The sequence below is a fragment of the Theropithecus gelada genome, chromosome 17 (genome assembly GCF_003255815.1).
Source record: "Theropithecus gelada isolate Dixy chromosome 17, Tgel_1.0, whole genome shotgun sequence".
Taxonomy (NCBI): domain Eukaryota; kingdom Metazoa; phylum Chordata; class Mammalia; order Primates; family Cercopithecidae; genus Theropithecus; species Theropithecus gelada.
Window position 1 is genome coordinate 20109064 of NC_037685.1, and position 24609 is coordinate 20133672.

Sequence of the window (24609 nt, forward strand, 5' to 3'; positions counted from 1 at the left end):
ACAAAATATCTGGTGTATAGATATCTGGAAGGTGGGTTGGAGATTCTCTAGGGAACCTTCTCTATGTGCCTAGACCTTTGTCTGCCTCCTGCCTCTACTAATTTGATAATTTTAAAGCATGGGACAGGACCTTTAGACATTTGTAGAAGACTCTGTGTCTAAGGAAGGTGGTTATGCTTTACTAAATTTTAGGTTGGATGTCCTTCACCTTCTGGAGTTTTATATATATGTAAACCTGGAGATCAAGCATTGGGCTGAGTTTTACAGATTTTTCTTTGGTGTTTGATCAGAATTCTAACCAAAGTATCTACACATTTCATTATATAAATTTTTATGTTAGAGATTCATTTAAGAATACAAATTACCTGAAATAACAGCTTAAATTAAGTGATAAATTTACTAGTTACGTGAATATAATTATATCAGGTATTGAATATAAAAGGAACTGGAATTTTGTTTTCTTTGTAAATGGTACTTACTACCATTCTAAATTATCAGAGATACTCGGAATGTCGATGAAAAACCGGGCCGGTCGCGGTGTCTCACGCCTGCACTTTGGGAGGCCAAGGTGGGCGGGTCATGAAGTCAGGAGACCAAGACCATCCTGGCTAACAGGATGAAACCCCGTCTCTACTAAAAATACAAAACATTAGCCGGGCGTGGTGGTGGGCGCCTGTAGTCCCAGCTACTCCGGAGGCTGAGGCAGGAGAATGGCCTGAACCCGGGAGGCGGAGCTTGCAGTGAGTGGAGATGGTGCCACTGTACTCCAGCCTGGGTGACAGAGCGAGACTCTTGTCTCAAAGAAAAAAAAAAAAACCATATTAAGCATTATTAGTATTATATTGTTTCAGGGCATCTGATTATCTGACTGTCCTAGATTGAGTTCCAGTAGCCTTTTGAGAGAAACAGAGACAGATTTAGATGATTTTTAAAGCTCAATACACATTTTAACCACAAGTCACTATTAATCATTAAAAATAAAAATTAGTCCTTTATTTGGATGCAAATTCATGCAGCACACAAAAAGACTGGAAAATGCAGATTAGATAAAAGGGAACAGTCTTAGTATGCAAGACACAAAAGGTGTTGAGCACAAGGGAAGCAGGAAATCAGAGTGAAAACACAATAATACCCCAGGAAACTGAGAGAAACCTTACTTAGAATGTTGGGAATTTCATAACACTTGTCATACTGACTTGAGTCAGCTTGATCTAAATCTCAAAGGACAAGGTAACCTCAGCTAATATCTGGGCTAAGTTTTGACTAATTTTCTAAAACATCTATTATCTTGTTTACTTGCCTAAAATTCTCCAAGGAGTTCAAGTTGTACAAGTTTTAGTTATTTAATGTGATAATTTATAGGATGAACTGTTTTAAAAATGGGAAAAATGTTATATAGAATGGGAACATATGACTTACGAGATTTTAACAGGTTAATAACTCTTTCAGGACAAGTTTGTATTAAAAGTTCCTTTTATTCTCATTTATAAATGCCAGAAAGTATATCTCACCAGATCTCATTCCAGAGCAGGACTAAAAAGAAGGTTATAGTCCACACCTTGTGTAAATGCTGCAGCAACAAACATATACACAGTTGAGACCATGTTCTCAGGTATTTGGAAAAAAATTTCCATAGAGAAAAGTAATTGTGAATGAAATAAATTCATTTCTTTCTCAGAAATATATATATCTTAGATTGTAAAATACTAAAGTACAGCACATGTGCAATAAATTATATGTGTATAGCCTGATAAATTTTGCCAAACTGAATATATCAAACAACTGGTAAATTTTCATATACAAAAAAAATTCTGTTAAAGTGATTCAGATTGCATTGACTTCACGGATCAGTGTGGGAATGATAGGCATTTTTACATCATTGAATCCTTCAATTCATGAACATTGCGTATTTCTTTATTCAATTATACTGTACCTTATGTAGCAAAGTTAATTTTAGTTTTCTTTGGACAGATATGACACATTGTTTATTAGATAACAATTAGATACCTAGTTTCTAATTATGTATGGTTTTTTTTTTTTTTTTTTTTTTTTTTTTTTTTTTTTTTGAGACGGAGTCTCGCTCTGTGGCCCAGGCTGGATTGCAGTGGCCCGATCTCGGCTCACTGCAAGCTCCGCCTCCCGGGTTCACGCCATTCTCCTGCCTCAGCCTCCGGAGTAGCTGGGACTACAGGCGCCCGCCACGACGCCCGGCTAGTTTTTTGTATCTTTTAGTAGAGACGGGGTTTCATCGTGTTAGCCAGGATGGTCTCGATCGCCTGACCTCGTGATCCGCCTGTCTCGGCCTCCCAAAGTGCTGGGATTACAGGCTTGAGCCACCGCACCCGGCCTATGTATGGTTTTAAATGACATTTTTCAAAATTTAATTTTCTAATTTTTGGTAGGGTATATAGGAATCCTTTTATCATATTTGTTCACCTTGTCAGGTTCACATACTAATTCACATAGGTTATTTATAGAATTGTTTTTATTTTCTGTGTACAATCATTTGTGAATAGTGGCTTATTTCTTTCCTTTTTGCTTTATTTTACTGGCTAGATAATAATACATGTTGTCTTTACCAATCTCAGGTAGAAAATCACACAGTGAAATAATTCGATAAATTACATGAAGTTTGTTGTAACTAGCCTATTGCATGCAGTTAGGAGAAGTGCAAAAAGGGGATACTGAGTTGAGAGACAAGCAGAAGATCATGGACTTTGCAGCCCATACTAATTAGGTTTCCCTTGTAAATGCAGGGCAATTTGTTCATAATATAGCTAAATGGAGTCCACGATCTTGATTTTAGTAGTTCTACAATCTTTATTCATTAAGAGAATATTAAAACTCAAAAACTAAACATTCATCCTAGCTAATAAAGTTAAGAAAAGGAAATAAAAGTGTACGTATTAGAAGAAAAAATTAAATTATCTGTGTCCACAGATGATAAGATTGTGCATGAAGAAAATCCGAAAGAACTGACTGACCCCCAAACTTCTTGAGCTAGTAAGCAATTATAGCAGGGTTGTAGGGTACAAGGTTAATATATGAAAGTTAATTACTTTCCTACATACTAGCAGCAGACCAGTGGAATTTGAAATTAAAAACATGATTTCATTTATATTAGTATCCCCTAAAATGAAATACTTAGGTAAAAATCTAACAAATATACACAAGATCTGTATAAGGAAAACTACAGAATTCTAATGAAGGAAATCAAAGAACTAAATAAATATAGGAATATTCCATATTTATAGATATGAAGAATTCATATTGTTAAAATGTCATTTCTTCTCGACTTGATCTTTAGTTTCAACTCAATCCTAAGAAAAATGTCAACAAGTTATCTTGTGGATGTCAACAGATTCTAAATTTATATGGAAAGCAAAAGACCCAGAATAGCCAACACAACATTGAAAGGGAAGAACAAAGCTGGAGGACTGACACTACCCAACTTTAAGGCAGGCTAGAAAGCTATAGTAATTGAGACATATAGTACTAGAGAAAGAAGAGACAAATAGATCAGTGGAACAGGACTGTCCAGAAATAGACTCAAGGAAACAGAGTTAAATATACTTTGGTAAAGATGAAAGGCAGTACAACAGAGCAAAGATAGTTTTGTAAAACAAATAGTGCTGGAACAAGTAAATGTCTACATAATTGATAAATAATTGATAAGGTAAACTTCATTAAAATTAAAACTTCTGTGAAAGACAATGTCAACAGAATGAGAAGACAAGCCACAGATTGGAAGAAAATATTTTTAGAAGACATATGATAAAAGACTGCTATTCAAAATATGCAAAGAAATCTTGAAACTCAACAATAAGAAAACAAACAACCTGATTATAAAATGGGTCAAAGACCTTAACAGACACATCATCAAAGAAGATATGCAGATGAAAAATAAGCATATGAAAATATTGCCCACATCATATCACATTATGGAAACAAATTTAAACAGCAATGAGATACCACTACATACCTAATAGAATGGCCAAACCCCAGGATGCTGATAACACCAAATGCTGCCAAGGATGTAGACTCTCAAGAACTCTTATTTTTTGCTGGTAGGAATGCAAAATAGTACATTCATTTTTGGAAGAAAATGGCAGATTTTTGCAAAATAAAACATACTCTTGTTGTATGACACAGCAATTGAACTCCTTCAAATCTACTCCCAAATAACTAAAAACATGTCCACATAAAAACCGGATCATGAATGTTTACAGAAGTTTTATTCATAATTGCTAAACCTTAGAATCAACCATGATATCTTTCAGTAGGTGAATGGATAAAAAAGTCTGGCACATCCAGACACTGGAATGCTATACAGGTTTAAAAAGAAATGAGCTATCAAGCTATGAAAACATAGGGAGGAATCTTAAATACACATTACCAAGTGAAAGACACCAATATGAAAAGGCTACATACTGTATGATTCCAAATATATGACACTCTGGAAGAAGCACTACTTTGAAAACAATGAAAAGATTAGTGGCCTTCAGTTTTGGGAGGATGGGGATAAATAAGTAGGGCACAGGATAATTTTTAGGGCATTGAACATACACTTATGATACTATTATGATAGATGCATGCCATTATTCATTTTTCCAAACCTATAGAATACACAACTGCAAGAGTGAAGCCTAATGTAAAACTATGGACAAGGGGTGGTTATGATGCATCAATGTAGATTTATCAATTATAATAAATGTAGCACTCTATTGGGGAAATGTTGATAGTGGGGAAGGTTATGCATGTGTTCAGGGAGTGGGTATATCGTAAATCTCAGTATATTCCCCTTAATTTTGTCGTAAATCTAAAACTTCTCTAAAAAAATAAGATCTTTTTAAAAAGTGAACATTTAATAACATATTAACTTTATTGAGGGCATAGAATTTCCATATCCTTCATTACTGCCTCCCCACTTCTTAACAAGGTGCCTGATGCAATATTAGCATTCAATAAATACTTAAGAATGAATGATAAATGAATGTGAAATGAGAAAAATAAAGTGGAGGCTATGTTTTCCCATTCCTAGGCCTGATATGTTTTTTCCATATAAATAGTCAAAGTCGGACATTTAGCTTTCTTCCTAAGCCTTTTCTTAATTGAAGCTGACATCTCTGCTTGGCATATTTATATTACTTCTTTAAGAGTTTCTCGTGTTTTGTTTATTTTGTTGTAATACAGAGTCTCACCCTGTTGCCCAGGATGGGGTGCAGCAGTGGCAAAAACATGGCTCACTGAAGCCTTGACCTCCTAGGCTCAAGCAATCCTCCCACCTCAGCCTCTCAAGTACCTGGGACTACTGGCATGCTCCACCATGCTCGGCTATTTTTAAGGGTGTTTTGTTTTGTTTTGTTTTGTTTTAGAGAGAGACAAGGTCTTACTATGTTGCCCAGGCTAATCTCAAACTCCTGGGTAAAAGCAAACCTCTGACCTCGGCCTCCCAAAATGCTGTGTTATCAGGTGTGAGCCATCGCACCTGGCCTCATGTTTTTTTACCACAAGCTGTTAATTCACAAGATCATCATTCAAGTTTAATATCTCAATTCATTTATATCTGCAATATGTAAGCTAATTTCCAAATACTTGTTACTTCCTAATATATACCAACATGTATGAAAGCACATTTCTATTGATTGGTCCAGTTCACCCAGAGAAAGATGCCCTGGATCCTTTGATAAGTTTAGACAGAGTGCAACTTTTGGTATGTAACCCACACAATACTTTTGATTCTCAATGGTTTCCAATCCTTTTTATTTTGATTCCTGTTCCTTTTTCTTTCTTTCTTTCTTTTTTTTTTTTTTTTTTTTTTTCAATTGAGACATAATCTCACTCTGTCGCCCATGCTGGAGTGTAGTTGCGTGATCTCGGCTCTGCAACCTCTGCCTCCCGGGTTCAAGCAATTCTGTTCCTCAGTCTCCCTAGCAGCTGGGATTATAGGTTGTTTTTAATTTAAGCAAAACAGTTTGGGTGTTAGAAAGAGGACTTCTCACTCAATATTCTAAACTGCTGCATCTAACTTTATCATAATCACTGCAACTCTGTGACATATTTATTCAATTATCAATAGAATTCAATTCCAATATTTAATGCAACCCCAGATATATCCAATTCTAGGTAAACTATACAACTATTGTGCATGTATGTGTGTGTGTATACACATAGGTATGTGTATATATTTCTTTATTCAGTCACCTAAATTTCAACATATGTGGTAGCTTGCCTTGTTCATTAGCCACTTGATAATACGGATATAGAGATGTGTTAATTTGCTGAGGAGACACTGAGGTACAGAGGAGTTGGGTGCTATATCCATGCATAAAATAGCTTATTCTTGGAGTCAACTTCAGTTTTAACAATTTCTTGTCCAACTCTCTTTCTGTTTCAGCTTCTGAAAGGCCCATAATGTCGTAACCATTGATGTGAAATGGATATCAAGATAAAACTCCATTATCTAATAACCTAAAAATATAAACCATTTTTCAGAAGCTAAATGCATTAAGTAGTCTTATAAATTATTAATCTCTAAGGAACATTAAAAAAGAACACTAAGACTTTTAAAATACTTTGTGCCAGAAAAAGTTGTTTTGAGCTCTTCTATTAATCCATCCACCTTAATCTTTTAAACAAGAGATAATCATTCATCTGTTCATTCATCAATATCTATGATTGCAGATTCAATCATGGAAAAGCCTGTCTTTTGTTTTTTGGGTAACTTTAAGCTGATGGGGTAAATGAGGTATGCATATAAATAACACTGTTGCAGGACATCTCACGTTAAAGATTAAAAATTGCACGTATAAAGTAAAAATGAAAGTTGAAGACAATAATTTAAAAAATTAAGAATGGTTTCCCGAAAAAGAAAATGTTTGATGTGGTTCTGAAAGAAAGAACCAAACTAAAAATTCCAGCAAAGGGGAGAAAACATAGTAAGCAGAGAGAGTCTCTAAGTAAAGTCACATCAGCAAAAATACAAGCATTCCATTTCCAGAGTTTTTGTTTCAATATGTCTAGAGTCGGGCCTGAGAATTTTCATACCTAACAAGTCATGGTGCTGCTGGTCCAAAGATTACCCTTAGGGAAGAATTGCTCCAAAGTAGGTTTTCCCTTGGTGTGGTCAGATGGCTGCTGGGAATCCTGGGACTACCCTGTTTGTTGGTATCTGGATCACATGCCCAGCCCAGACTAATCATTAAAGCCTGGATGTTCCAGATGGTCAGGCTTGGATCACATGCTAAGCCCTGTATCTGGAGACAAGGTCACATGGACTGAGGAAAGCAAAGACCCACAAAGGATATTTTGGATGCTATTACAGAAGAAGGCTGGGGGGCAGCACTGGGCAAACACAAACATCACCTATTCACCAATGTCCTCTAATTCACAGCTCGACTTTGATTTGAAGAGTAGGATGGTTAAGGACATCAGAAAGAATTTCACAGAGAAAAGGGTCGAAACAGAACATGCAAAACCACAAAGGTAAAAATAATCAAGGTGGGGTGTGAGATATATTGTTCCAAAGTAATTTATTATCTACTTAAAAAAGAAACTATGCCATTTCTGACAACATGAATTAATCTGGAGGACATTATGCTAAGTGAAATAAGCCAGGTACAGAGAGACAAATACTGCATGGCTTCTCTTATACGTGGAATCTAAAGTGATGAAACACATAGAAGCAGAGAGTAGAATGGTGATTACAGGGGACTAGAAGGAAGGAGAAATGGGGGTGTGAGTGAGAAGGTACAAAGTTTCAGTTATGTAAAATAAACATCTGACAATCTGTACAACATAGATTACATGCCTGGTGATTAGCAATATTATAATTAATAATATTGTATTAAATGCTTTAAAATTTGCTAAGAAGGTAGATCTTATGTCAAGTGCTCATACCCCAAAAAGAAAAAAATAAATTTGTTTTTAGAAACAGCAATAAATGGGGCTGGGGGAAATTTGTGAAGATACTGGATAAGATTATGGCATTGATAATGACAATGGTCTGATGGCCTCACAGGTATACACCTATCTCCAAACACATTATATTGTATATACTAAATATTTACGGCTTTAGTACATCAATCATACCTTAACAAAGCAGCTACAACTTTATTATTTAAGTGGGGAAGCTTTTAGGAATTAAACGGAGCATCATTAACAACAACATCAGGACAATAGGTGAAACCAGAAACTGTCCTATACAAACCAGAACTTATGGTTATCTCAATCATGGATTTTGGGGGAGTGGAGAGAATTAAAACTAAAAATATCTGCTGGAACCTGTTCAAAAAGAAAACAATGTCTTGCTGAGTGGTTTAGAATTTGTGTTCTGGCCAAAGCACTTTCATCGTCATTCCTATGTTATAGATGGGGTTAGTGAAGTGAGAGAATTATTGCTCATAGGCATGTCAGAGTAGGCATTGATGTAACCTAGAGGACATCTATGTTTAACCACTTAGATGACTTTGACACTAGACTTCAGCCTTTAAGCTTCTCTGATTTATATTTTAAATATAAATGTCTTAGAGTCAGAGACTGTCAATGGGGTTTGATGGGCCATTTTGGGCCATTTTGATTATTTATAGTTTTTTGATAATTAATTTGCGTAAACATTTATTTTTATCAGCATATTTAATTAGTTTGACCACAATCTGAATCCTGAGGAACAAAGTGAAAAAATTTTAAATCCTTTAGATGACTTACCTGAGCTCAATTTCCATCATGGCAAAATCTATTTGTCCTCCGGGCCCTATGGTCATTATATATACACCTGCTTATATCCTAGACAGCATTTTAAAGCTATTTTCATTGAATAGTATATGATACTAAGTGCACTCATGTTAATATATAATCACAAAATTTATTGTTATTACTCTATATATATATATATATCCCTGTCAATAATAACTTTAAGTGACTGGAAACTTTACTGAAATGTGGCGTTTTGACTTCAAAATGTAATGGTGTCCCTCATAACTTGGAAGAGTATATACATTTTCAAAACCCTTCAATGTATAAAAAACCACAGTGATTGAGAGGAAACTACTGCTATTTATTTGCAAATTACTTGCTGAAAATGTAGTTTAGCATCAACGTGTTGCACAGCTGAAGAAGGGCAGCATTCACTTTGTGTTCTATGTGAGTAGAAATCACATAATCGTACAACATGGTTGATCCTCAGTTACATTCAAAATTTCCCAAAAGGTATAGCTCTTTATTGCAGATGCTGGGTTCTTTTTGGTTTTTACATTTTATTAGTCACTGTTACAACAAAATGTTCTTTATAAAGCTTTTTATAAATCTAGAAAATAGTCTTCCTTGGCAAAAATGATTTCTGCTAGTCTAAGTGGAGCCTGCTCTAAGAACCCTGGATGTCGATCTGAATTATTTCATAAGCATCCTTTCCAGAAACACATTGACAAAAGTCCCAGAATGCCTGGATGGCCCTGAGAGCACAGTCTCCCCATGAGACTGTGAAAAAGTTATTCATTTTTACAGCATTAACTTCAGAAGTTATAGGAAAAGACATTTTCTTCTTTGGACTCACAGTTAGCTATACAACAACAATAGATAGAAAGCTCCCATTTGCGGGCGGAGGAGTGTCCCACCAGCAAAAAAAAAAAAAAAAAAATGCGTGTGGAGGAAAAAAGTACAAAACAATACAACATACTAAAGCACACTTGAATTTTGAGCCTGTGAAAACTTAGTGTCCAAACACAGGTAAAATGATTTCCAAATAAATTGACCATCTGAGGGATATTTTCCACACATTTTAGTGCTATTGGAAATGGATAATTTGAGAACAAGTGGGGAAAACAAAGGAATAATTCTTTAAGCAGGCATGTTCTCTTGTAATCTTGCCCTTGTGAAAAACTGCCCGCAAGCATATTTAAGGGCTTATTGTTCTGTTTTCTGTGTGTATGAGGTATGATCACGCATCTGGGGAATGAGTTATAGAATGGAAAATGTTCCCTGGCCTGAGACTACAGACAGAGCTGTTCCGGCATTGCTTTGGCTCAGTGACAACATGTTAAAATTCCTCTTACTGCAGCAATGGTGGAGTCTCAATTTTTCTCAAACAACAAGATAAAAATTATTCTAGTTTGCACACTTTTCTTCATCGATTTTATGTTTGACCAAAAAATCACAAAAGCAACTTGTATATTCAATTATATAATAATTTTTAAACATTATTTCTAAATGTATTTATTTGCCTCTAAATGCTATTCAATATCTAGCTAAGCAAACAAGTAAAACACATGTGAATATTTGTATCACTGTCCAAAAGACATAGATGAGCAGCAAGGAAATAAATGCCATGACGTTTTACTTGGCTACAGGTTTGTTGATTGTGGACAGATGTTTAATAGGTTTTCATTTTCTTTCCTTTTTTAAAAAAATAATACTATGTCTCAATTATTTGGAGATGATTTATCCAGTTGTCAACACCTTTAATCTAATTTCCTAAAGCTTGGTGTAGATTGTTACTGGGTGGTGTTACCAGGTAGTGTGTAGAAAAGCATGAGGAAGTTTCAGCATAAATCTGCTAGTTTTCTATTGTTACTAACTTGAGTAACTTTAGTGGAAGAGAAAAATATGCATGTACTGACACATTTATGAAAATGGTATATTGTAATATGTCTCAATAGTGAATTGATTTTTTGTAACTGTTAGTTTCTAAAATACTCTAGAGATCCTATTTTGTTTTATTTAGACATGCTTTTCAAAAATTGCTTAGACAAAATGTTAATTTTCATCAGGTTTGTCAAAAACAGCTCACTTTCTTCTACTTGGAATGCTGCTTTCTTGGTTTCTGGAAAATGTTTCTTCATTAATATATTTCTTGAGATATGTTAATTTTAATAAAATTAAATTTAAAAATGCAAATTTAATTTTAAGAAATTTTAAATAATTTTTAAAAATAGAAAAAAGAATTGAAAATAATTTTATCATGTAAACCTCATCCTTTTGCATTTCACATCAGACATATTATCATAGTGTGATGCCTGGAACATTTTAAGAATACTTTGGAATTAAAAAATTTATTTGCTAGGAAAATTTATTTTTTACTTTATTTATTTATTTATTTATTGAGACGGAGTCTCAGTCTTTTGCCCTCACCCAGGCTGGAGTGCAAACAATGGTGCATTCTTGGCTCTCTGCAGCCTCCACCTCCTGGGCTCAAGCAATCCTCCAATCTCCGCTTCCCGAGTAGCTGGGACTACAGGTGTGCACCACCATCCCCAGCTAATTTTCTTTGTGCGTGTGTGTGTGTGTGTGTGTTTGTGTGTGGAAGTGGGATTTCGCCGTGTTGCCCAGGCTGGTCTTGAAGTCCTGGGCTCACGTGATCCACTGTCTCAGCCTCCTAATATACTGGGATTACAGGCATGAGCCATCGCACCCAGTTGGAAATTTTAAATTTCTATAGCATTTACACAAACTTACGAAACAAGAGAACTCTAATTTTCTAAAATCAAGAGCTAACTTGAAAGCAAAGAGAAAACTATTTATTGTTTGCAAAAATTGTAATAATGTTTGACTGTGGTATGATTAACAGAATTGAGTAATGAATTAGCTTATGTTAGATGATTTTGCATAATTATTTACCCTGCTGTTTTACTGGTTTGTTTTACTTTATATAATATGATAATTAAAACAGTGATTTGACAGTATCTTTTAAAATTTATGTATTTGGCTAACCACTAGCTTGTATCTTAATCTAAAAGACCCTGTATTGACGTTCTCTTTGGTCATAAATTCTCCTTAATTTATTAGATTACTAAGTTTGAAATATCGACATTAAATTTCATAAGCTGAAACATTAAGGAGGTAATTTTTTTCTCTCTCTAGGTAGTTTTTGAAGGTGGGGAAATTGTATGAAACCAGTCTCTGTGACTGATCAACCTGTACTTCTCTGGTTTGCATATGTAATAGATGTCCTCTTAAAATAATATGCATGTAAAATATAGCACATTTTTAATAGAAAGACATGTTCTAATATTTACTTTGTGTTTCAAATTATGTTAAACTGTAACATCTCTCTTATTTCTTTTTTCTTTTTCTCTTATTTTTTCTTTAGGCTTGCTCTCCTTTTTTAAATTGTATGTGTAATATCAGCTGTATGGGGGTTTGAAAAAGTCAGGTTAATATTGAACAATTTCACCATTAAAAACAAGAAAGAAACCCTGGATGCTTCTCAGTCTTTGGTAACAGAAAAACTTGCAGCATTTTTATTTTTTAGGGAAAGAGTCATGAACTCTGTTTTGTAGGTAACCTGGAAAAAGGTGTTTTTTTAAATAAATGGTCAAGACAGGGACATTAGGTCACTGACATCAATGCCTATTTGCATTACTTTTGTGAAAAAAAATGTTGATACCAAAATTGGCACATAATCCACAAAAAGTCAAACAATTTAATATTTTGATGTGTGCTACAGCAGTGATGAATAATTTGAGTTTGTCCACATTACCAAAATAATAATAAATCCTTCAAAAATATTAATGTATTAGATATCTTTCTGGGTTTTAAGATTGTGTTTCCTTTTAGTGCACTAGCAATCATGTAGATTTATTCATTCATATTTGTGTTTACCTATAAGACCTCTATATAATATTGTTCATAGTAAAGTATATTTTGCATCTTTTTTTCTTACAAATATTGAGCAACAGCAAATTCTTTTAAGTGTGTGCATTTTTTAAGTATAAAGCCATGATTAATCTCTTTCTCAAACTTGTCTTAATTTTGTGCAAAATTCAAATGTGTATCTGGATTTCACAATAGCATTCCTTTTACCTCATTCTGTCAGGTCAAACCTTGTACAAACTAACTCCTTTCCTTAGCTTCAAAATATTAAAACTCAAATGACTCTAGATAGTACTATAGGTCATTTACTAATTATATATACAAACATAGTCGTTATTTTTTAAAGCAGAACTTCCATGAGCTTCTGTTTCTGGTTGAGAATTAAATCTGTGTATCATTTGATATTGCAAAGTCAGAAATGATGTTATATTCTCTATAATTTAGGCTATCTCATTAGATGTAAAACTGTCTTTAACACTTGTTAATCTAATTATCTGCTTTGTCAAAATATGTAGTGGTCAGTCTACTTTTATGTGTAGTTTTTGGTGATGTTACTTCCTACCTCCCTCATTGTGTTTACAATAAATGTATGATTTGTGTACAGCAAAAGACCATCAACATCTTCCTAGTCAACAAAGTTTAGTCTAGAATTGCTTGCTGTAAACAAAGATGAGAAAAGGATACTTTGTTTACTCAGGAACATGGTCTAGTGTCTGAAGTTTTGCTTTTATGAACCTAAAAATTTTTTTTTCAAATAAATTCATGTTTTATAAAAAAACTTTAGATATTCTTTGTGATAGCTCAGTGTTACCTAAGGCATACATTTAATTTTGAATTCTTATAAATATTCTACATCATAAGTGATGTAGAAAAGCTATCTGAACTACATAGTGACTGTGGTAGTAGTGGTGATAGTAGTGATGGTAATAATAATTTCACTTATACCCATACCTAGTTTTAAAAGCAATTTTGTTGTGTGAGATAGAATAGTAAGACATGGCATACCTACTTTCAGGGGGAAAAAAACACCTTCATATAGCAAATAATGTACAAGCCCAAATTGAATGGTAAAGGGAGTGCCAAGTAAATATCATAGACATATGAGGAGCATAGAAATGTAAAGAACAAGGAGCTTGAGTCAGGCACACCTTTATGCCAGTGGTGTGAGTTGCATTGGCAGGGTTTTATATGAAGTGAGCAATAATGGAAAATCCCAGATACATGAATGGATTCAGAATGGTAAAGACTCTAGGATTTGAGAGACTTTTTATGGGACTGCAAGAAAGAGTGAATACAGGGAAAATAGATTAAACAAGCATTCTGAATAGCTTGAACTTTCTTCTCAAGCAATGGGAAGACAAACTACCACTTACTGGAAATCTGCTGTGTTTTCAAGCTTTGTGCTATGCACTTTGTGTGTATTATCTCTTTTTATTTTAACAACAGTCCTTTTAGGTAGATAGAAAAATGACATGAAGAGAAATAGAATAGCTTCACTTTCACAAATGTATTCATTGTGTTAGAGAAATAAAATGGAAAGCATATATTCTGAGTATGTCTGAGGGTTTAGTTATTTTCATTTATACTTTCCCACATTTTAGTCATGTATTTACATTGTGGTGAATAGACTCCATGTTCTAGATACTGAGCTGCAACTTACAGCTGCAACTTACAGTGGTAAGTAGTTGAACTGGTTGTCAAATGAAGTTATTTGTGTTCCAGTCTCTGTGCCTACAGAGCTTCTCAGAGGCAGTAGGTCTGTCATAAAAAAAAGGCAGTGTGAAAGCCCTCTTATGTCACCATCTTAGATTTTGTTCAAGAGAATGGAAACTAAGAAACTGAGATGCTGACTTTGCCAGAGTCATAGAGCCAGGAAATGATGGGTGTTTAACAGCTCCCTTCCCCAAAACAACCTTGAATAGTCCACCAGATGGCTGGCATCAAGGTTCAAGTATGTTTGACTTGGGCTGCCTTTCTGATGCTACTGTGCAGTTCTCATTTTTCTGGCCTTACTTTGTTATTTGATATAGAGACACAAACTAAAGCTTGAAAAGTCCAGTGAAGTAAATAAAAAGCATTACTGTTTCTATTTCCAACTTCCCTTATATATTAAAAATATTCAGTTTAATTTCTAAAGCCAGAGTATTGTTCATTCATGTAGAGCCATTTCTCCTAGAGGCTAAGATAGAAGACAGTTGCAGAATGGTTGGACAATTAAAGATGGAGTTAATCATTCTCTTTTCATTAGAAAGCACATCGCTACATGTCTAAGAAAACAGCAATTTTTAAATGCCCTATTTTGTCAATTAGCATAAAATGTGGTATTTCCCTAATTTACTAAGTCATAAGAAACTCAATTTTTATTACTCTTTTGGTATTTTTTCCATAACTATGTATTTTTTATTTTTGCCATCACTAGGAATGCATATTTGAAAGAAATATGTACCCACATTAAATAATCTTATCTGTGAAAGGAGGATAGTAAGCAGCAAAATTAACTAGTAGGCAGCTATTATGAATAGCTGCATAGTACCTCAGGAAATATTTAATAATTGGAGGCTTTAATATTCTAGCACTTCCTTTAAGGTCTCAAGTTAAGAAGGATCACTAAATTTCTGTGTCTTGAGCAACTGAATATGAAGTAGAAATTTATGAGGTGAACAGGAAGTAAACACAGTCATTTTAGGGGTCAAGTGACTTATTGGTTGTGATATCTGGAGAAAGTCCTAATTTTCTCATTTGTTAAAAACAAGTGGTATAAAAATATGTGTTCTATTTAATTCGTTGGTTTGGTATAGAATTTTGTTAAATGTTAGGAAAAGCGAAAGGTTTTTGAAAACTCTAGAACTTATTACAAATAAACACTGTTTTTAAAATGTATCATTCCTGGTTATTATCAGTGTTACTTCCTACCCTTTTGGTTTCCAACTTTTACTGTTATTTTTCAGAATGCAGCATTTCAAACCTGAGGCTCCTTCATGAAAATGTGGAATGGGGGGCTTGTCTGAAATACCAAGTGCTTGCTAGTGTTGAGTGCTCAGTACTCTCAGTGAGGCTGCCCATCATCTCTCAGGGGAAGCCAGAGTGACAGCATCTCAGATCCACACTGTCCTTGAGCAGGGAAGTTGGGGTCCAGTCACAGCTCCTATACTTCTCAGTGTGCTCACCACCTCTCTAGGGTTTCGCTTCCTTCCATGGCAAAAAAGAGGAAGATTGAAATAGCTGATCAATAAACTTCTTTTGATTGTTAAACCCCATGTTACTGTGAACCACAGCTAGAGATGATGATCTTGGGATGCTGAGTAAAGTGTTTTAAAACATAAATTTAAAAAAGTTAAAAGTAGAAGTTTTGAACAAATAACTAAGCCAAGACTTCATTACTTTTTGCTGTAGATTTTCCATTTTCATACTTTGTGTTACATTAAAGTGAACGAAACTTCAACACAAGTAGGTGTGTAGAAGGCCATCTGAGGGAAGATTAAAGTTATGTATTTATTTATCTATTTATTATTTTTTGAGATAGGACCTTGGTCTGTCACCCAGGCTGGAATGCAGTGGTGCAATCATGGCTCACTCTAGCCTCGATCTCTCATGCTCAAGCAATCCTCCGACCTCAAACTCCTGAGTAGCTGGGACTACAGTTGCACATCACCACATCTGACTAGTTTTTGTATTTTTTTTGTAGAGACAGGGTTTCACCATGTAGCCCAGACTGATCTTTAACTACTGGACTCAAGCAATCTGCCTGCCGTGGCCCCCCAAATTGCTGGCTGCACTACAGACTGTACCTGGCCAAGCCTAAATTTTTAGAAAATGTAAGTCAAAATACCTTATTTTAAAAGATTGTATATATTTTATAAGTTTCTCAAAACATTTAATCAACATGGTTTTTTTATACTGATATTTAAGAAAATAAAAAAATGGTGATTGAGAGCTTGAAATGTGGAATCAGAGACTGGAGTTAAATATTGGCTCCATCCAGTTTTATCACTTACAGCCACGTGGATTTGGTCAGTTTTTCCAACTTCCTTCAGTGCTAGTTTCTCATCAGTAAAATGAGAATAATGTAGCATGTAACTCATAGGGTAGTTGTGAAGATTAAATGAGAATATGTGTAAAGAACAAAGTGGAGGTAGCAGTGAATATGTGAATGTGCTATAACTATTCATATGACTAAGGATAATTTGACTGATATATTAACAGTATTTAGAGTTATAAAATTTAGAAATAACATTCCAAAGTTAAATAGCATATTGATGAAAAATATGATAACCTCCTTTTTATGTACTCTATTCCAATCTTTTGGATTGCTATACCAACTTGCATTGATCACTCTTCAAAAGTCTCTCCATAGCTTACAGAATTTTTATAGGGACTTAAGACCAGAGAATGTACTAATGTATAAAGTAAAGAGTTGTTCTGGATCAGAAGGAAAAAAAAAAAGAAATTTATTGTGCCTTTCCTTAGTTCTACTACTGTTTTTGTTTGCTTTAATGGGTGAAATGGAACTGTGACTATAATTAAGTAAAATGGATATTGAAATAAATATTAACTTCAGAATATAAATGATAGAAAAGGCTCTAAATACAAAGTTGCATCTGCAAGAAGTGAGAAGTTATAAATATGTTGTTAGATCACCTATAATGTCTGCTTTAGGCACCTACTTCTTGCAGTCTTACATTGAAACACACACACAAAGACAATATAAATAAGTCATTATGAAGCTCTTAATCCAAAGAGAGAAATACACACAGAAATAATTAAAGGATTGCCTAAATAAAGGACTAGATAATGTGCTATTGGACTAAAGTGATGGAACTTCTGAATTCTTTTTCAGAAGATGGAGAAAGGAGGCTTTCCAGGTGTTAACATTACATTCTAGAGTGAAGAAAAATTAATGTGTAGAATTGTGTAGTTCCTTGTGTGGATACAGAATTTTGGGGAAAGCAGCTGTTCAGGAATAAGTCCTGATATTTTCTGTATATGTTCATAAATTAACATGCACTTACATTGTTGCTTAATCCTCACACAAATTTATGAATTATTATTATTATTTTAAATAAATGACATAACTGTGTGATATGGCTTAGCTCTGTGTCCCCACTCAAATCTCATGTCCAGTTGTAATTCCCAGTGTTGAAGGAGGGGCCTAGTGGGAAGTGATTGAATCATGGCGGTAGACTTCCACTTTGTTGTTTTCATGATAGAATTCTTATGAGATCTAATTGTTTGAAAGTGTGCAGCACCTTCTTTTTCCCTTTCCTCTCTCCTGCTAGCCATGCGAAGATGTACCTGCTTCCGCTTCATCTTCTGCCATGATTGTGAGTTTCCTGAGGCCTCTCCAGAAGCAGAAGTCTGTGCAGTCTGCAGAACTGTGAGCAGATTAAACCATTTTTCTTTTTAAATTACCCAGTCTCAGGTATGTCTTTATAGCAATGTGAGAACTAATGCACTCAGACTGAGAAAAGTAAGTGACTTATCTAACAATATATAATACCTCTCAATTCAGTTTTCTTATTATTCTGGGGAAATATTTTAGACACATGTAAGTTTGAGAGTAAAGTAAATTATAATAAATTTAGGCACATTAGTATAATAAGAAAAAGTACTCAAACGGTAATTGCAATAGAGCTTATGAATATTAACATAGTCTAAAATGTGTAACACACATTCACTTTCTCTAAACCTATTAAATGGAATCAAAATTCTGAACAAAACTGCAATGAAACAATTATTTATATCCAGTGTTGTCTTAAAATGTCATTGTAAATGGTAGCAAGATTATTTATTCCATTTTTTGTTGTTTTTTATCTCATGTTTAGTTGACCAGATATTATCCAAAGATAACTTCCCGTAAGAATTAAATATAGAGCCAAAAGTATTGCATTAAAAAATATCATCAGTGAGACAGAAACCCAGGAACTGTATGTGAGAAATCAATCCTTCTCTTTATTTTACAAGTTGGGAAGAAGGTCCAGTAGTATGAATATTTTACTGTATCAGAAAATTAAGAAGTTACTTTCAGCTCTAGGTCTGCCATGTAAAAGCTTTGGTACTATGAATAAATTACTTAATTTTTAAATCACACTGTCCTCATCTGCAAAATAAAATATACTAGCCTAAAATAAAAATAATCTAGTCTAAATGCACTTTAAGATCCCTTTTAGCTTTAACTTTACTTTTATAGAAAGCTTCAGAGAGATTTTGACATGTATTAAGGGGTAATGGGGTAATTTCACTAAATGTGTTAGAATGAGGAAAATAAAGTTAGTTATTAGTGTATCAGGAACATAAAGAAATGTTGAATGGATTTTCCATGGAAGACAACAATATCTCCATCCAAGGTTATAGAACAAAAAATAAAGTGACAGAACATGTCTTTGAAAGTAGCTTTTAACATATGTGCAGAGATTGACACAGCACTAAGATATTTATATTTTAATCTATTACTTTGGTAATATTGTACAATATGGGGCTTGAATTACATGATATTCAAAAATAGATTTGGTAAATCATTTTGAACTTCATTTTGAACATGCCTGCATGGACATAGGAAATGGAATGTTGAGTCTGTTTAGGAGGTTTAAGAGAGAAGAAGAAACAAGTTAGGAAGAGATTCTAGGGAAAGGGGATGCAGGCAAAGGGTTTTGTATTCACAATGGTCATATTACTCCCTTATAACAGGGACTCTTGCAGACTGAGATTACATTTTGGAAGAAAGAGTTGAAATTAATGTTGATTTCTGGAAATCAAGCCTTATAATAGGTCACACATATACCAAAGAAGTACAAATGAAGAAATAATAAATGAAATAATTTATAAGACAGGTTATATGTGTGGAGGGAAACTTTCTGCATCCTGCATAAGGAGGAGTTCTGGGAAATGCCAACTCTTTTCTCATGTGTTACTTTAGACATCATTCCTCCATTGAGCCATCCTGAACTTGTCCAAGTCTGGATTTTGTGCCCTCTGATAGACCAGGACAAATGTAACCCATAAGGACTTGCATCAGTCACGACTGTCTTTATTCTTGCCTTTCTCCCCACTCAGAAGGTGCACAGGCAGGTTTTATCTTAAGCATTGTTGGGCATTGCACTTAGCTCCATTTCTGCCATGTAGTAAGCTGACACAATGAACTAATGGTCTGTGGTGGCAGAAATTAAGCTTGTTTCCTAAGAAACACAATGTAACAATAACAATAAATACAAAAAAAAAATAGGTTGAAAATAGAAGTGAAGTGGTTAAAAGCCAGGGTTCTGATGAGAAGGAGTGTTTCTTATACAAGATGCACCTATTACTGTGTCATCAAGAATCAGTATCTTCATGATTTTCAGCCTTAGTGTCCACATTTGTAAAAAGGAGACAACAACCATGTCTATCTCAGAGGGGATTTTGGAGGTTGAAATGAAATCATACATGTTCGTGTATAACCCATGTATATGTAATACAAGACTAAGTGCTCAAAAATATTTACTATTTTTATTAACCATAACTTCTGCTATCAATGTGATTAGAATACAGAAAAACAATGAAGAATTTTGTCACAACAATTAAGTGTGTTAAAAGTAATACAGATTATTTTGTATCAGGAAAAAATTTCATCCAGGATAAACACTTTTCATTTCAAAAAGTATAAGATTAGAAATTGTATTCTTTCAAAACTGTAGTCGGACTGTGTATTTCCAGTGCCTGGCACATATCTGTCAAATGTGTAAAGCCACCTCATTTCATTTTTAAAAATATTATACTTTAACTTCTGGGATACATGTGCAGAATGTGCAGGTTTGTTACATAGGTATACACGTGCCATGGTGGTTTGCTGCACCCATCAACCCGTCATCTACATTAGGTATTTCTCCTAATGCTATCCCTCCCTCTAGCCCCCAACCCCTTGCAGGCCCTAGTGTGTGATGTTCTGCTCCCTGTGTCCATGTGTTCTCATTGTTCACCTCCCACTTATGCGTGAAAACATACAGTGTTTGGTTTTCTGTTCCTGTGTTAGTTTGCTGAGAATGATGGTTTCCAGCTACATCCATGTCCCTACAAAGGACATGAACTTATCCTTTTTTGTGACTGCATAGTATTCCATAGTGTATATGTGCCACATTTTCTTTATCCAGTCTGTCACTGATGGGCTTTTGTTCCCGTCAATGGGAACAAGTCTCTGCTATTGTAAATAGTGCTGCAGTAAACATACGTGTGCATGTGTCTTTATAGTACAAGGATTTATAATCCTTTGGGTATATACCCAGTAATGGAATTGCTGGTCAAATGGTATTTCTGGTTCTGGATCCTTGAGGAATCACCACACTGTCTTCCACAATGGTTGAACTAATATACCCTCCCACCAACAGTGTAAAAGTGTTCCTATTTCACCACATCCTCTCTACCATCTGTTGTTTCCTGAATTTTTAATGATTGCCATTCTAACAGGTGTGAGTTGGTATCTCATTGTGGTTTTGATTTGCATTTCTTTAATGACCAGTGATGATTAGCTCTTTTTTCATAGGTTTGTTGGCTGCCTCAATGTCTTCTTTTGAGAAGTGTCTGTTCATATCCTTCACCCACTTTTTCATGGGGTTGTTTTTTTCTTGTAAATTTGTTTAAGTTCCTTGTAGATTCTGGATATTAGCCCTTTGTCAGATGGATGGATTGCAAAAATTTTCTCCCATTCTGAACTTCATTTCTATAAAACAACTTGGAATATCACAGTTCTATGCACTAGAAAGGAGATTTCCATTTTTTTCTTAACCAATGAAACTTCATATCCTCTTTGGGAAGTAGATCATTTAATGAGTCATTGGTGGAAATAAAATCTACTTTAAAAACACAATACACTCTCTTTTGTTTCACAGATATGAGTTTCTACAAGATGCATTTCCCTTTACAATTATGATAGTTCTTCTCCTTAGAATCTAAAGGTTAACTACAGTTTGTGTTTCTATGGTGCATGTGCCTGTGAATGTTGTAAGAAAGCCGGTTCAAAGAGATTATGTAATTTAGAAGAATAGATGGTTTGATTTTTTTTTTCTCTTCTAAGAACCAAGGTGCTGCCTTTTCTAATATAAGGTTGGGAAATCCTTCTGTAGCTGGGTGGGGATATATTAATATATCATATACTCACAGGGCACATAGTGACAGTGCAAAAATATGCTTTCATCAAGAACATAAATGATGGAATGGAAGTAATATTTAACAGGTAGAGATTGGTTACCATGGCATCTATTACAGTGAAAGTGTCTAAAAAGCACAATCTGTCACTCTATTTAATATACTAACTATATATTTTTGTGTTTGTAAAGATTTGAAATCTAGTCTAATGGTTTTAATATATGTGATGCTTCTGTATGCCTTAGGAATGACTACTATTTCAAAAAAAATAAGGTTCCATCTAGAACAATAACTCAAATATAATGAATAAGTTAATGTGTATATAGTATGGAAAACCATTCCAAATGATTCTGATTGCCATTTCCAAGAGAGTATGACTTCCTCTGACTCACTTTAAAATTCACTGTGTTTTTTGACAATATTTCCAGTTGTTCATACAGCAACTAGCCTCCTACTTTTCTTCAATATGTGAATTCTATCTAAACTATCACATTTTTAAAAATTATTTTATCATTACGCATGGCCAAATAATACATATATATAGTGAATGACATTTATCAAAGTCTGGTAGGTATTTTTGAGAAAGTTTTGCTTTCTTGAATTTGGTCCCACCCTTCTTTCTTCTTCTCTTGCCTGGAATTCAATATGAGGCTGAAATGGAAATTATCATCTTGTAACCATGGAGACAAAAGTCACACGATAAGAGTAACTTTTGTGAGGCAAGGAGTCTGGTTCTTCAGATTTCCTCAAGTGCCCAAATCTGTGTGGGAATGTGCTACCTGGTGACTTCTTGTTACTCAAAAGACATAAATTGGTTTCTGACCACAGTAGAGGATTTCAAATTCATATAGATGAACATAAACTTAACTGTTACATAATTAACTGCTGTGTATGGATAGTTGTAGAGACTTAGTCCTGAAGTGATTTTGTTATTAGGATTGCATGATCTATATACTAATGACTCCTGCATTTATATCTCCATCTTGAAACTTCTGCCTATTTGTCTTGGTCATGTGATTGTCTGGAGTACTACAAAATTAGCAAGCCCAACATGGAACCTTAAAGTACCACTTACTCACCAGCAGAAGCTGCTCATCTAGCAGAATTCCTCATTTCTAGCTGCAGACTATTCTGTTCAGGTTGTTTCCCAGGCCCAAAACCTTGGGATCATCCTCATTTACTCAAAACTCATATGTATCAACTCAACAGCAACTGATTTTGTCTTTAAAATACATTATGGTGTAACCATTTTTCACTGGTTTTATTGCTGTTAAATTAATTCAAACCACTGTTGCATGTTTCATGAGTTCTCCTAACTGGTCTTCCTACTTTCAGTCTGTCTCTCCTTTTATGTATTGCAACAGAACATCAAAAGCAATCCTATTAAAGAGTGAGTCAGTAGTGTTATTTGTTTGCTCAAAACCATCTCATTCACAAAATCAAAAATATTTTCTTACAAAGCATGCAAAATTTGTCCTCCAGTCATCTCTCCTAATACTCTCCACCTCTCTCACTCTATTGCAGAGATTTTTTGGTGTGTACTTTTAAATGATTAGAAAATTGTGTCACTCATACTCTCTTGAATTTTCATGTATATACTCGTTTCAATTATCTCAGTCTTTCTCAATCAAGGTAGTAATATTGTAGGCTCTAAAATTAACTAATACTATAATATGGCAAGCCTTTTGATAATAATCAGATTTCCTTTTGTTTTCATGAATCTCAGCTTCATACTATGAGGCTTAAGGTACCTTTTCAGCATGTTTACTGACTTCTTATCTGTGCCTTTAGGGACATATGTTGCTCAACTTCGGGATATTCACCACTGCCTGCTATAAGTTGCTATCTTATCTTGTAGTCCTTTGATTCCAAATATTCAATTTCTTCACTATTGTGCTTTGTCCTATTAATTTTCATTCTAGAAAATAAATGAAACAATAAACCATTCTTTCACTTACACTTGAACAGATAATTGCAGATATGGCACATTTTTCTGAGAGTCTGTTGCCTATATCCCATTCTCTTACAGTCATTTCTGATTCATTTAAGGTTGTTTGGTTGCAAGTTTAAGCTGACTTTGGCTAACATTTTGGGGAAAAAAAAGAGAAGATAGTTGAGTTCTAAAAAAATTTAATCAATGACCATAAAACCAGAGGCAAGAACAAAAACTAAGTGGAGAGAACAATAGGATATTCAAAAAATCCTGTCATACAAACCCACAGCCAATATCATAGTAAATGGCTAAAAGTTGGAAGCATTCCCTTTGAAACCCTACTCAAGGCAAGGATGCCCTCTCTCACCATTCCTATTGAACATAGTATTGTAAGTCTTAGCCAGAACAATCAGGCAATGGAAAGAAATAAAGGACAAATAGGAAGAGAGGAAGTCAAAGTATCTTTGCTTGCAGATAACATAATTCTATATATATTAATATAAAACCACATAGTCTTGGCCCTTAAGCTCCATCAGCTGATGAACAACCTCAGCAAGGTTTCAGGATACAAAATCAATGTACAAAAATCACTAGCATTTCTATACACCAGCAACAGCCAAGCCAAGAGGCAAATCAGAAAAACAATCCCATTCACAATTGCCACACACACAAAAATAAAATACCTAGGAATATAGCTAACCACACAGATGAAAGATCTCTACAATGAAAATTACAAAACACTGCTCAAAGATATCATAGAAGAAACAAACAAATCAAAAAATATTCCAATCTCATGGATAGGAAGAATCAATATCATTAAAATGGACATACTGCCCAAAGCGTTTTACAGATTTGATGCTACTACTATCAAACTGCTAATGACATTGTTCACAGAACTGGAAAAAAAAAACTATTTTAAAATGCATATGGAACCAAAAAAGAGCCTGAATAGCCAAAGCAATCTTAAGCAAAAAGAACAA